Source organism: Pinus tabuliformis, chromosome 4_1, assembly GCF_031772625.1.
Source record: "Pinus tabuliformis cultivar Carrire ecotype Pingquan chromosome 4_1, CPIR1, whole genome shotgun sequence".
NCBI lineage: Eukaryota > Viridiplantae > Streptophyta > Pinopsida > Pinales > Pinaceae > Pinus > Pinus tabuliformis.
The window spans coordinates 785,457,777-785,471,460 of record NC_142303.1 but is presented as its reverse complement, the minus strand read 5'-3'; the positions used below and the strand labels follow the sequence as shown (position 1 = coordinate 785,471,460).

Genomic DNA, 13,684 nt, shown 5'->3' with positions numbered 1-13,684 from the left:
CATTACAGAAGTTTGTATACCGCAGGTAATGTCACACGAAATGAGTCGATCTTGCGGACAAGATTGACCTTCCTAGAATCTAACGATATCTAGTGACAAGCAAGCCAATCAAAAACTATCTTCCTCTAAATATGCAATATATAAACAAAGGCAAACAAGTGTTTTAGGCCTACCTTAGGTCCAATGCAAGTTTGTGGAAGCCTCGCTCCTTTGATCCAAATGAGCTCCCTTGTAGCGAATCTGCAAACACAAACAAGCAAACAAATTAAATAGCACCTGAAAAGCCAATATCATAAAGAATAATTATCATGATGATCAAGGAATTCATGAAACAAATGATATAAGACAATTTGTTGAGAAAAATGAATCTAATTGTATTAATTCAAATCAAAGAAGAACTTTACAACCTGTGCCTTGATGCTGTACAAGCTCCTCCCAGGGTCCAACAAGAAGTCTCCTCTACTTTGACAAGTTTCACTCTCTTCCCAATGAAGCCAAAAGGTATGTTATCTCTCCTCTCAAGCTTAACTAGGAAGTCGTAATTCCACTAGCATTTACCTTCAAAAATGTTCAGCTTCTAACCTCCCTAGCAACCAACCCAATGCCTTAATTTATAGTGCAGTGGAGGGAAGTTACTAGGTCCTCCTTCAAAGGGATAAATCCCTCCTTCAAATGGATAGCTCCTCTCATCAAGGGATTAGCTCCTTCTCTTTTGGGATGCATGAACCACCTAAGAGCGAACAATCCACGTCAAAATTCCTTCTAGAATCATCTAGAATTAACCCAAAGTGAGTTTTTTATAATAAACTTGCACCTTTTTTACTTTCACAGGGGTCCGCACCCACTCCTTTAGGGATAGAGTGGGCAGGTCTGCAGGTAATGTGAACAGGGGGTGCGGGACTGCAGGCAACAGTGAGAGAAAGTGCGGAACCAGAGCTTTGTTGATTTTCAATGTCTTTCTCTCATTTTCAAAGCTTGAATTGAAGAGCTCAGGTCTGAGACTTGCTTAGGAGGACAGTACAAGTGATGATAGACCCATTGTAATGCCCCACTTAAATCTTATCCTACAAATTTTGTTAATATTTACATTATCTGAAAATATTGAGAAATATTGGTCTAATATAATTTTATGATTTCCATTATTCAAATTCCCCACTTACCTTCTCAAATTGAATATTATGTAGGATATGGTCTCCTTCCATTATTTCAAAATATATGTATTCATTTCACATTCCCCAATGTACCCTCACATTTACTAAGGAGAAGACATGGTCCTCTCCATGTAAGTACATTTCACATTCCCCAATGTACCCTCACATTTACTTGGGAGAAGACATAGTCCTCTCCATCTTATCATCAATATATATTTATTCATTTCACATTCCCCAATGTACCCTCACATTTACTAAGGAGAAGACATGGTCCTCTCCATGTAATTACACTTCACATTCCCAAATGTACTTTTCAGATTTACTTGGGAGAAGACATGATCCTTTCCCATTAAATTCTCAATTTTATATTCATGTCACAATTCCAAATGTACTCCTAGCTTACTTGGGAGAAGAGAAGTCAACTAAGGATGGATGAGAAGTTAATGACATTAATGAGAGGTGGTTGAGGAAAGAGAGTATAAAAAGGGAAGGGGGAAGGAAGAAAAAGCGGGTTGGAGTCTTGCTTAGGATTGTGGGGGTTGGTTGTGATTGGTTGGCCTTGTTATGATTTTGGGAGACCTTGGAAACCTGTGGAGGTTTCTTGGGTTTGAGAGGAGGAAAGTATCATTATCTAGTTTTGCACATTCTTCTTGAGGACACACTATATCTGGTTGGACTTGGGCACGGAGGGCTAGGGAACCTGTGGAGGTTTCCTGGGCTAGGAATTTATTTCCTAGTTGGCTGGGAGGTAAATCTGGTTGGGTCGGTGATAAGGAGCGTTCAGTTGGAGCTATAAGACAAAGGTATCATCATCAACCACCGGAACAGGTACTTTTCCATGGACTACTCTTGTTAAGTTGATATCAATGGAATGCTCACCTTAATTTATGTTGCTTATGATAAAATGATAAGATGTTAAATGTTTAAAGCTATGTAAGAAGGTCAGTAAGCTCATTTTATTACTTTTAAATCAGCAGGAAAATAGATCTGTTAGTGTATAATAGATTGAGGCTCTAATAATAGGAATCAGGCCCTTACACATGGTATCAAAGCTTTGGTTCAAAATATGGACCCAAAGCCCACTAAATAGCTATTCCATAATCAAATTTCTTATTAAATAGTTGAAAATCTAGAAAATTAGAATGTCAAAATGTTTCAATAGCAATCCAATGGCTTAGTGCCTAGGGATATGACAGAGCTAGTGTTTTGCTTCAACTTAAATGCGCCTGTAAAATTCCTGACAGAATAAATAATATTATAGAAATAAAATAAAAAATCTGGACCGAGCTCCTAGATGAAGAAGCTTGCAGTTCTGGGGACTTTTGCAAACAGTGATTAGGCTGCAGTTTTGTGGATCAAGATAAAGATCATATAAAACCCTATTTTAGAAAACCGAGGGGCCAGTTCTAGAGCCCAAAGATGATCGAATATCCTGGTAAGGAGAGCGCAGTTCTGGACACAATAGATGAGGTCTGTGTTTACCATTGAAGAGAATCAAAGCCTCTGAGCTACCTCAATCCGAAGCTCAGAATTTTGTGCACATTTATGTGTGACCAAACTCCAAGGCATTGACAAAGTTAACGAAGGGTCTCATCATCTAAGATACTTTTCCAGCATTTAAGAGATCCGAAGCATCATATACATCAGTGGATAATCGATTTTATGGTTTCACATAGCAAATATAGAGTAGCTCTTCTGTTAAAGTCAAATTACAGTCACTCAAGAGCGGTCATCAAATTACAGTCACCTTATTTAAGGTATATTTTGCAGTCTTGTATAATGCCATAAAAGACGAGAACTTGTGGCAAAGTATCACAGTTCTGAGGCTATATATATACATATATATACCTGCAAGTTTGATCAAAGAAATAGAGACCGTACGTGTTTAAGTGTAAAACTGAACGCATTAGAGCTTTCGACTTCGATCTCGAATTGTTATTAGATAAATATTAATATGTTGTGAGAAATCACAGGATCCTATTCAAACTGCTACTATGATAATGTCGATTCAAATCCCTTTACTCCTGCGTATTCCTCAATTTAAGTCCAACCTCCCCTTTGGCTGTGGCTGCATTTACTACTCGTTTTTCTGGGCTGGCTGGATTGATTTTCCCCGTAGAGAGACAATTTGATTTGTTGTTCAATTTTAAATTGATTTTTCAGGTCCCTATTTCACTACTGCACATATCTCCTTGTGTCAATGGGGGAGAATATCATAGCATTCCTCTTACGTATATCTTTGTCGTCTCCTCTTTTAGAACAGTGAAATCAGAATACATGCACATGGGTCTATGATACCCCTCTGTTCTGTATATTGTGTCCAAGTCTCCACGTTTACACTTGTGAAATCATAAGATCCATGTATCTGCATAGATTCTGTGAACTTACCTATAATTTTCCTCTTCGTTCACTTGACAAGCAAAACTGATTGATGCCATTGAGATTCTGTTAACTGGTTACATAAATACATTATCTAAAGAAATTGCACAGCCACAGGTGCATAGGCATAAGAAAATAGGAACTCTTGGATTTCCTCTTAAAATCTAGGTATTGAAATACTACATCAAACTCACTGGTGGTTCTTGAAATCTCCCAAAAGGGTTTCTTTTTGACAAAATAGCTAAATAGAGCATGTTGGCAAAGACAACGTTACATGTTCATTCATTTATAGCAGTTAAGTTAGTAGCTGGAGTCGGTTTTCACCTTGCTGTAATCCTTCAGGGAAAACTACTTTTGCTTCAAGGGTGCCATCAGCCTGCGGGATTGTAGTCACATACGCACTATAAATTGGGGTATGCACTATATAGGCCACATTGCCCAGAAGGCGGGAAAACTTTGGTCTGCCTGGGTGCGTTTCCGAATTTCTCACCGAGTGAGTGAGTAGATCCAGCCTTGTTTCAGTGAAACCTGTTATGGTTCAGGGTTTTCTTGGCTTTTGCCTTTTCATTCTTTGTTTCCTTGGATTCGAACTCGAGAGCTCCTGAATATGATGGCCCAGGAGAGCTGAAACCAGGCTATCTCGAATCCAGTGTTTTGGGTTTTTGTTTCTGTCTAGGAGCTACGATATAAATGTACATTGAAGTTAAAATGCATAAGAAAAATCGATGCAAATTCATATGATTTGTGGCCATTTTTAAGCCAAAAATCCTAAGAACTGGGTACGCCCATGCAACCGTGCCAGAGCTTTCAGCTCATGCCTTGATTGCAACTGCATGCTTATTAGGCATCTAAATTATCATTTTGTTGAAGGTGTGCATTTGCTGCTTACAAAGAATCAGTTATCATAGTCTATCCATTTATATTTTGCTCATAACTGTCTCCGTGATCCGGGGGCTCTCCAAATCCCTCCCAAAGGGATCCAACAAAGCTTCCTGAAAGAAAGTGTGAATGGTAAGAGCCCATTATTATATCTCTGCATAGCCTGAAGAGAGGGCAGATTCGTGAAATGCATATATGTTGGAAAAGTAACTTTTGAAAGAGATCGATCCCAATTTTGTACTTATGTCAGTCCTGTTTTGCTTTGACCCATGTTCTACTGTTTTGTGATATTAGAGTGTTAACTAAAGATACAGGTAACTGAATTGCTTCCAAACTTTACAGTGAACATGTAACTAAACTGTGAGAAAGTATTGTGTGTGGGCGTGGCTACCAGGTATGTTGCAAGCTTTGATGGAGTATTTTCTAAGCATATATGAATATAAATCACAGTTCTTCTTAGCATCCTCGTTGACTCCAGTCATTGCAGCATTTTGAAACATGCCACTCTGAATAAATTGACTTTTCAAAAAAAAAACCAGAACACTAGCTTAATTGTCGGTATGTCTATATAGTATAGTTGTATATCCAATATTTACATCTGGCAAGAAACATAAGTTGTTTCAAATTGTTTCCTATCTTGCTATGGTTATCATATCACCAAGGACACACTAATATCTTTACCTGTGTCTTGCTATATTTCTTTTGTGGGTAGTGACGATCATAACATTGTCAAATAAAAAGATGGAAATTCCAATTTGACTTCCATTCTTGGCCAGCAATATTAGATGAATCAGCAACTGGACCGGTCTCATACTTGTGTGATATGGGGTCTATTCCTACCCTACTACTACCACTATAACAGTGACCATTATAACTGTTGGGTGAACAGGGCCACCCCCAGCAGGTGTTCACAGGTAAATAATAGGGGATTTGAACATAAGACCTTTGTACTCACATTTACTTTACATTTTACAAGCTTGGTAAGTAAACAACTAACAGTGTTTACGAATGAAGAATTCCTCGAGTGAACCTTTTCTTTTGTCTAAGCCATCCTTGACCTTGTTGGTTCAATTAATATTTCATGGTTTGCTTTTCTGTACCAATTTCTAGTTGTATTGGTATCAACTTAATTTCATCCATAATAGTGCCTTAGGTACACATGTAGTTGAGATTGTGAGTGATCGAACAATAATCATGCCCTTAAAGTATAACATGAAGAACTACAACCAACAGTTAATATATCTCCCCTACAGATATAATGTGGTTGGAGGGATCTTCTTTAGGTTTACCATTAGTTTTAGGAATGACTAAGGGTAGATTAGTTGACATATTGGCCAATTTGGATAATTATGGATAGGAACATTAATATTATTTGAGGAGATTCAAACCTGCCATATATGTAGAAGGCACTGGTTGGCATTATATCCTGTATTATATCTAGCATTGGTTCTAGCCATGATAATGACTAGTGTGGAATTTAGATTAGAGAAGGATGAATTAGATGAACTAGAACTAGTTCCAAAACTAGATGAACCAACTATCCTGGAGGGGGATGAGGATTCATAATTCAATGAAGATGAACTTCCCAAACCCAAGATGCAGGTAGTGAAGGCTCGAGCGAGGAGTAAATCAAACTCAACAAGTACACATAAAGAATCCAATAATTAAAAAAGAAAAAGTTCAAAGGCCTTGTAGCCTTGTAGCCACCCACTTATTACTGTCATGTGATTATAACAATCCAAGTATTAATGAAGTTATTTTCAACTAAAAAAAATTTGGAGGCCATATACTATATGCACTGTTAAAGCATGCACAACACAGCTCAACATGATCTTTGACCATTCCTGATCTCTTTGTTTTGCCAAGCGTTCAATTTATAAATGAGATTGAAAAAATTTCTCATAATCTCCTCTCAATTTGACTTGAGGTTTATTTAATTTGGTAATCCAAGTTACATGTTCGATTATACAGATGTGAAAGTCACAGAGCCAAGTTGGAGGCTATTTCTGTTGGATTTGATCTGGTATTATACTATTTTATACAATCGATATCTTACTAGCTTGGCATATTATGAAAGAAACCAAGCAGAACGCCTATTTTACATCTGGAACAGTAACAAATATCATGACCCAAACAATGGTTTAGATATGTAATCATTCCACTCATCGGGCATCCTTTCTCGATACTTCAGCAGCTTGTAAGTTGCATATGTTAAAGGTATACCCCACGCATCATGATCTTTAGGTGCCTACATGGTCACTTACATCCTGTTAGAAACCTTTTCTACCATGCATCAAAACTAACTGCAAAATGATTCTAAGAAATAACAACCAAATAGTTCAACAGAAAGGGAATCTTAAAAACCTTAGGAGTCCTAATCAGTTTCATTTCTGCCTCCTCCAGGGTTTTGCGGCCTTTCTTTGAATTGCATTCGTTGCAAGCAGTAACCTGGTCAATAGATAAGCAAGAGTCTAGGCAGAATTAAACATAACTAGAAATACAAATATGATAAGCATGAATCCAGGCACACTAACTTCAATTGATAGCCGAAATATAAATGTAATTGTTCAATTCAGTCAATAAAACTTGCCGTAACATCAATGAAACTCATCTGAAAAACATTCAAATGATATACTTTCTTCAATAATTACTTTGTTGGTGACAATCTTGAAAGCAGTAACCCAATATTTAACTCGCATATACCTCTGTTATTTAAAAATAGCCTGGCTCAAAATCACCATCAAACCAAGCAATTTATAAAGTATGAAGCAGTCAAACCAGATTATTTTTTTTAAGTTCAACCATTTGTTAAGTTTATGAAGCTAATCAAGTAGTGACCTTTCTTGCTAATACAATTGTAGTTGTTTTAGCACTGTACAAAACCAAAATGCTTAACAGATGGGGGATAGAGGAAATTATGGGTATGCTCTACGTGAATGACCAAATAATTTTCCATAAGTTTATCACTTAAAGATGGATTAATATGCCTGCTGCAGATTGAAATTCCTGTCCAGACTATCAATCCAAAATATTTTCCATTTTATAATTTATATAACAAACCAAGCATATAGAAATATCAGCTGTTCTATGCTTTCGTCCTATCTATTGCAACCCAGGTTATTTCTTGTATATTATATCAAAAAGTAAGTGTACAAATATACTATTGTAGCTGCTTGCCTTCTCAAACTATTGGTTTAATGCATATGTTTTAGCATACAATTACATACCTTTTACAATTATTATCTTTTGATGCAAACAACGAATGAAACAATCAAATATGATTGAAAATGCAAAAATGTCATTTGTGTTGAACCAAAACCTCACGTGTACTTTCATGAAATCCATTTGAAAAGTTACAACATAAATGTTTTAACTTTTAACTTTTTAGTGGTCATTGTTGTGTTCAAAGTTCCTACATTTTAACTATTAGGAATAAAATATAAATATAATAATAATAAGAAATAGTTAATTAAATAGTAATTAGTTAATCAATAGGCATGTCCCTAAGGACATGACCATTCATGAAAGCATACCTGCCTAGGTATATAAAGCAGAGTTTCATTTGTAATTCAATCATCTCACTTGTATTCAAATATACTTTCATAATATATTATTGTCCTATCATGGATGTTTATATATTTCAGATCTTCTGAAGTAGACTACTGTGTATATGAACTTTGTTCGTTTCAGAGGTGATGTGCGTACAAGAAAAACGATAAATAAAAACTAAATATTTTAAAACAACGGGAAAAGTATATAAAGGAGTGCTGGCAGACAATACAAAGGTTCCAGTAAAACGATTGACTGACTATCATAGCCCTGGTGGGGAGCAAGCATTTCTATGGGAGGTTGAGATGATCAGTGTGGAAATCCACCGCAACCTTCTGCGCTTGATAGGATTTTGTGTTGCACCATTAGAGCGGCTTCTAGTCTATCCATATATGCAAAAACTTAGTGTTGCATACAGGCTAAGGGAGCTCAAACCTACAGAAAAGCCATTAGACTGACCTGCTCGGAAAAATGTAGCCTTAGGTGCAGCCCGTGGTTTGGAGTACCTTCGTGAGCACTGCAATCCTAAAATCATTCATCGGGATGTGAAAGCTGCTAATGTCTTGCTAGATGAAGACTTCGAAGCTGTTGTTGGTGATTTTGGGCTAGCGAAATTGGTTGATGCTAGGAAAACTCATGTTACAACTCAAGTCCGTGGAACCGTGGGTCACATTGCTCCTGAATACTTATCAACTGGAAGATCCTCAGAGAGGATAGATGTGTTTGGTTATGGTATTACTCTTTTGGAGCTTGTCACTGGACAACGTGCTATAGATTTTTCACGTCTCGAGGAAGAGGATGACGTTCTATTATTGGATCATATTAAGAAGTTACAAAGAGAGAAAAGATTAGATGCTATTGTAGATGCAAACCTAAAGCAGAACAATGACGTTAAAGAAGTTGAGGCAATGATTCAGGTAGCATTGTTGTGCACACAGACCTCACCGGAAGATCGACCCAAAATGACAAAAGTTGTGCGCATGTTGGAAGGAGAGGGTTTGGATGAACGTTGGGAAGAGTGGCAGCAGGTTGAAGTCATTCGTCAACAAGAATATGAACTAATGCCTCGAAGGTTTGAATGGGTTGAGGATTTTGTATATAACCAGGATGCAAACGAACTCTCTGGTGGAAGATGATCAACATGGGCTTTGTTGTCTCATATTTTTGTAACTTGGAACATTTTACAGTTTTCTTCAAATATATCATTATTGGAACTGTAAAAGTGGTTTTTAAGGTCGTAAGATTTTATTTACCTATTCTTCCACTTTTGTAAGCAAGGTGTGACTGCTTGTTCAACGATACTCAAATGCATTTTGAATCCCTGCTTCATCAGTAGGAAATATCCAATCATGCTGTTGTCCATTTGCAATCGTGTACATTAGATATTCACCTAGGTATCCTTGAACATCTGAATACCAGGAAAACCCTGACTTTCATTAACCAGGAGAGATCTGGATTATGGTGAGGAAATTATATCCAACAATATTATAGTGTTTGTATTTATCATGGAATACTAATCTCCAAAGCTGGTTGTTTGAATTGGAATAATTCCTTGATGTAATGTGAAAAGATAAAATTAAATGTTTTTCCTTTCTAAGGGATCTCATTGTTTTGGGTGAGTGTCACTTCCAACGACCAGTTTACCCTGGTTGAGTTCAAATTTATTGGCTTAATTTTCAAGAACGAAATGAAAATCATCCCACTCACTGGCTGTTCAGCTAAGTACTAATAGAAGCAAAGCATTGTTATGCAGCATAGGAAGTATGAACGGAATGATGAGAATAATTCCAAACAACCCATGCCCTTATACAATATTATAAAGGCACCTACCACACTGGAGAGGGGTGCTCTTGCCACATGGCAGCCTATAGCCGTTTTCCCTTGTACAACATTTTGAGAATTATGCAAAGAGACAAAGTTGACCGTAGAAGATATGACAAGAATATGATGCTTTGGGAAAGCGTTTAAGAAAAGCCCCTGAATAGGAGGCTCACACAAGAAAGAGTATTCGAGGGCATCGAGATGATGCAGTTTTTGTTTGTATTTGGACACAAATTGTTGCTTGATGTACAATTCTTAGCTCTTTTTTTTTGAGGCCTTAGTCACATGAACATAAATGAAGAGAGGATTCAAAGAGGGCAGTGTCCAAAATATAATGAAAACTGACTGTTTTTTTTTGTTTGTGGGATTTGAATGCCTATGCTGGTTCTCCTAATCAAAATGCCTAACCAATTGACTAGTTTGTTTTTTTAATAATAAATATGCAATCTTCATTTATTTTTCATGTGGTACGTGTTACAAGGGTGTCATTTATAGTTTGAACAAAACAACATTGATTCTTGGACCTTAGTTTGATAAAATGAAATTTTAACCTTATGAAATTAAGTGTCATCTCTTGTCAGTGGCATTTATGTACTGCAGTATCTTAGTGATATTGTATAAGTTATGTGTTGTGGCCATGCATAATATTATGGTGAAGATTTTATAAATTCATCTTCTCTTCTCCACAAACATTAATATGCATAAAATGCATAGATTTGTTGGATGGTGAATATTGTGGAATCATATTGATCTTATTCCAAAAATCCGTTTATGTTCAGTTTATGCTAATGTCTTCTTGGTTCTTGCATTAAAATAACCATGTAACCTCTTAGTTGTTTGGAAACATGGCTTATTATTATATAAATATAAACACAAAAAATTCAAAATCAACTCTACTTTAAAAACATCTTTAATATAGGCAATTATTCCATTTGTTTAATTATTTCTCATTTGACAGCTCATATTGTGAGCTGCATTATATATCATGAAATTGTTTTAGTACTAGTAAACAATGATTTAAAAAAAAAAAAAAATTGAACCTTTGATATGTAAAGGACATTTCTCTCAAATTACAAAAAAAAAAGTATGAAAATCATGTTGGAAACAATTTTTGAAGTTTTGAGTCTATTATTTTCAAGATTAACTAATTGGTTTGGAAGATGAAAAACCAACAAATTGGAAGAGTGGGACTTTTACATTCACTAAGGTATCAAAGAAATTATATGCATGAAACTTATACTAGCACCTTCTAGTGGAAATTGATAGTGCACAAATCCGTTTCTTGCCATTATTTTGGTTTTGGTACCACCTTATAGCATATCCGGGTTCAAATGCTATTTTCCATGACGAACAGTTAAATCTGTTTCAACTCTAATGGTTATTAAGGGGTTCCACAAGGATGTCACATGAGCGTTTATGATGCCCATTTTAACATAGATAGCCACCTATGTTAAGGTTCTATTTTGCAGTTCCATGTTATTTATGAACATTATATACATTTGGTTGGACACGTGAAAATCAATTGATGGATTTGGTATTGATGATGGACATGTTGGATGTATGACCAAATGTATGACTTACTTGGTTACAATTTATCTAGTGCATGACTTGTCAAAGTTATTGTTGCATCGTATAGGCTTATATAGATATGATTTATCTAATCAATGACTTAGTGAAATTATGATTTATCTGATGTAAGATTTATTTCCAGTATGAACAACAAAAATTGACACGTGGACACTGGGCTTAATAAACATGATGTTTAAGATCATGTATCTATATCTATTTTGTGGTTGTATATATGCATGGATGAGAACTAAACTACAGGTTGGAAAGAACCGTATGATAACCAAGATCTACTATTCCATTGGGGAAGGTCGAGACGACCAATGAGGAAAGGTACGATGTACATTGTTCTATTACATTTGGTATCTACTTGATATGCACTCCTATGACATGAGTAAAATGAAAATGACAGGTGGCAAGACGACCTGACTGGATTATTCGATGACAAGTCCAACCAGCTCTGTAGTGTGGTTCGTGCTCTGAAGGAGGGGTGGAGTTGTTTCCCACCGTGTATCCTCCGAAACCTGGAATCGTGGGGAGGACAGCTGAACGCTCCCCCTAGACGTGTGATGACGATTGCCAGCTTCCTGCTGGGTAAAGTTTGGTCGAGGCATTCGACGCTTCCACCATGTCGGTTTTATCAGTGGTCAGTATGGCCTTTGCCACTGATAAGGCAGCAGAGGACGGATAGGGCGGGAGTGGAAGTAGGCCAGGGTGGATAGGAAGATATAGATCAGTTGGAGACTCTTGATGGGAAGTAATGTCATTATCTGACTTATCGAATTTTAATGCTATAACTCTCTCTGGTTTGCTATGCTTTCAAACTCCTTGTATCTTTTCATTCTAACTTCGGGACGAAGTTTTCTGAAGGAGGGGTGTATGTAATGCCCCACTTAAATCTTATCCTACAAATTTTGTTAATATTTACATTATCTGAAAATATTGAGAAATATTGGTCTAATATAAATTTATGACTTCCATTATTCAAATTCCCCACTTACCTTCTCAAATTGAATATTATGTAGGATATGGTCTCCTTCCATTATTTCAAACTATATGTATTCATTTCACATTCCCCAATGTACCCTCACATTTACTAAGGAGAAGACATGGTCCTCTCCATGTAAGTACATTTCACATTCCCCAATGTACCCTCACATTTACTTGGGAGAAGACATAGTCCTCTCCATCTTATCATCAATATATATTTATTCATTTCACATTCCCCAATGTACCCTCACATTTACTAAGGAGAAGACATGGTCCTCTCCATGTAATTACACTTCACATTCCCAAATGTACTTTTCATATTTACTTGGGAGAAGACATGATCCTTTCCCATTAAATTCTCAATTTTATATTCATGTCACAATTCCAAATGTACTCCTAGCTTACTTGGGAGAAGAGAAGTCAACTAAGGATGGATGAGAAGTTAATGACATTAATGAGAGGTGGTTGAGGAAAGAGGGTATAAAAAGGGAAGGGGGAAGGAAGAAAAAGGGGGTTGGAGTCTTGCTTAGGATTGTGGGGGTTGGTTGTGATTGGTTGGCCTTGTTATGATTTTGGGAGACCTTGGAAACCTGTGGAGGTTTCTTGGGTTTGAGAGGAGGAAAGTATCATTATCTAGTTTTGCACATTCTTCTTGAGGACACACTATATCTAGTTGGACTTGGGCACGGAGGGCTAGGGAACCTGTGGAGGTTTCCTGGGCTAGGAATTTATGTCCTAGTTGGCTGGGAGGTAAATCTGGTTGGGTCGGTGATAAGGAGCGTTCAGGTGGAGCTATAAGACAAAGGTATCATCATCAACCACCGGAACAGGTATTTTTCCATGGACTACTCTTGTTAAGTTGATATCAATGGAATGCTCACCTTAATTTATGTTGCTTATGATAAAATGATAAGATGTTAAATGTTTAAAGCTATGTAAGAAGGTCAGTAAGCTCATTTTATTACTTTTAAATCAGCAGGAAAATAGATCTGTTAGTGTATAATAGATTGAGGCTCTAATAATAGGAATCAGGCCCTTACACCCATACTGACTGCAAATAGTCATGGTGACGATATTTTTGTGTAACAAGTAATCAAGGCAATGAGGAAGAAACTGCAGATCTCCTCTCAAACATTCCTCTTCTGGTCAGCCCTGAAGACAATTCCGCTCTCACTCAATCCATCACTGAAGAAAAAATCATTAAAGTTATCTGGTCTATGGATTCGGACAAGGCCCCAGGGCCCGATGGATTTACCATACATTTTTATAAGACTTGCTGGGACATCATCAAAGTTGATCTATTAAAGATGATAAAAGGCTTCATGAAAAAAGCCAAGGTAGGAGGAGGA

General features: G+C 36.8%; 1 pseudogene; it reads left to right on the top strand.

Moving 5' to 3' along the window:
* Positions 1-8,263: 8,263 nt before the first annotated feature.
* On the top strand, positions 8,264-9,094 carry LOC149178537 (LRR receptor kinase SERK2 pseudogene; annotated as a pseudogene).
* The last annotated feature ends 4,590 nt before the right edge of the window (positions 9,095-13,684 follow it).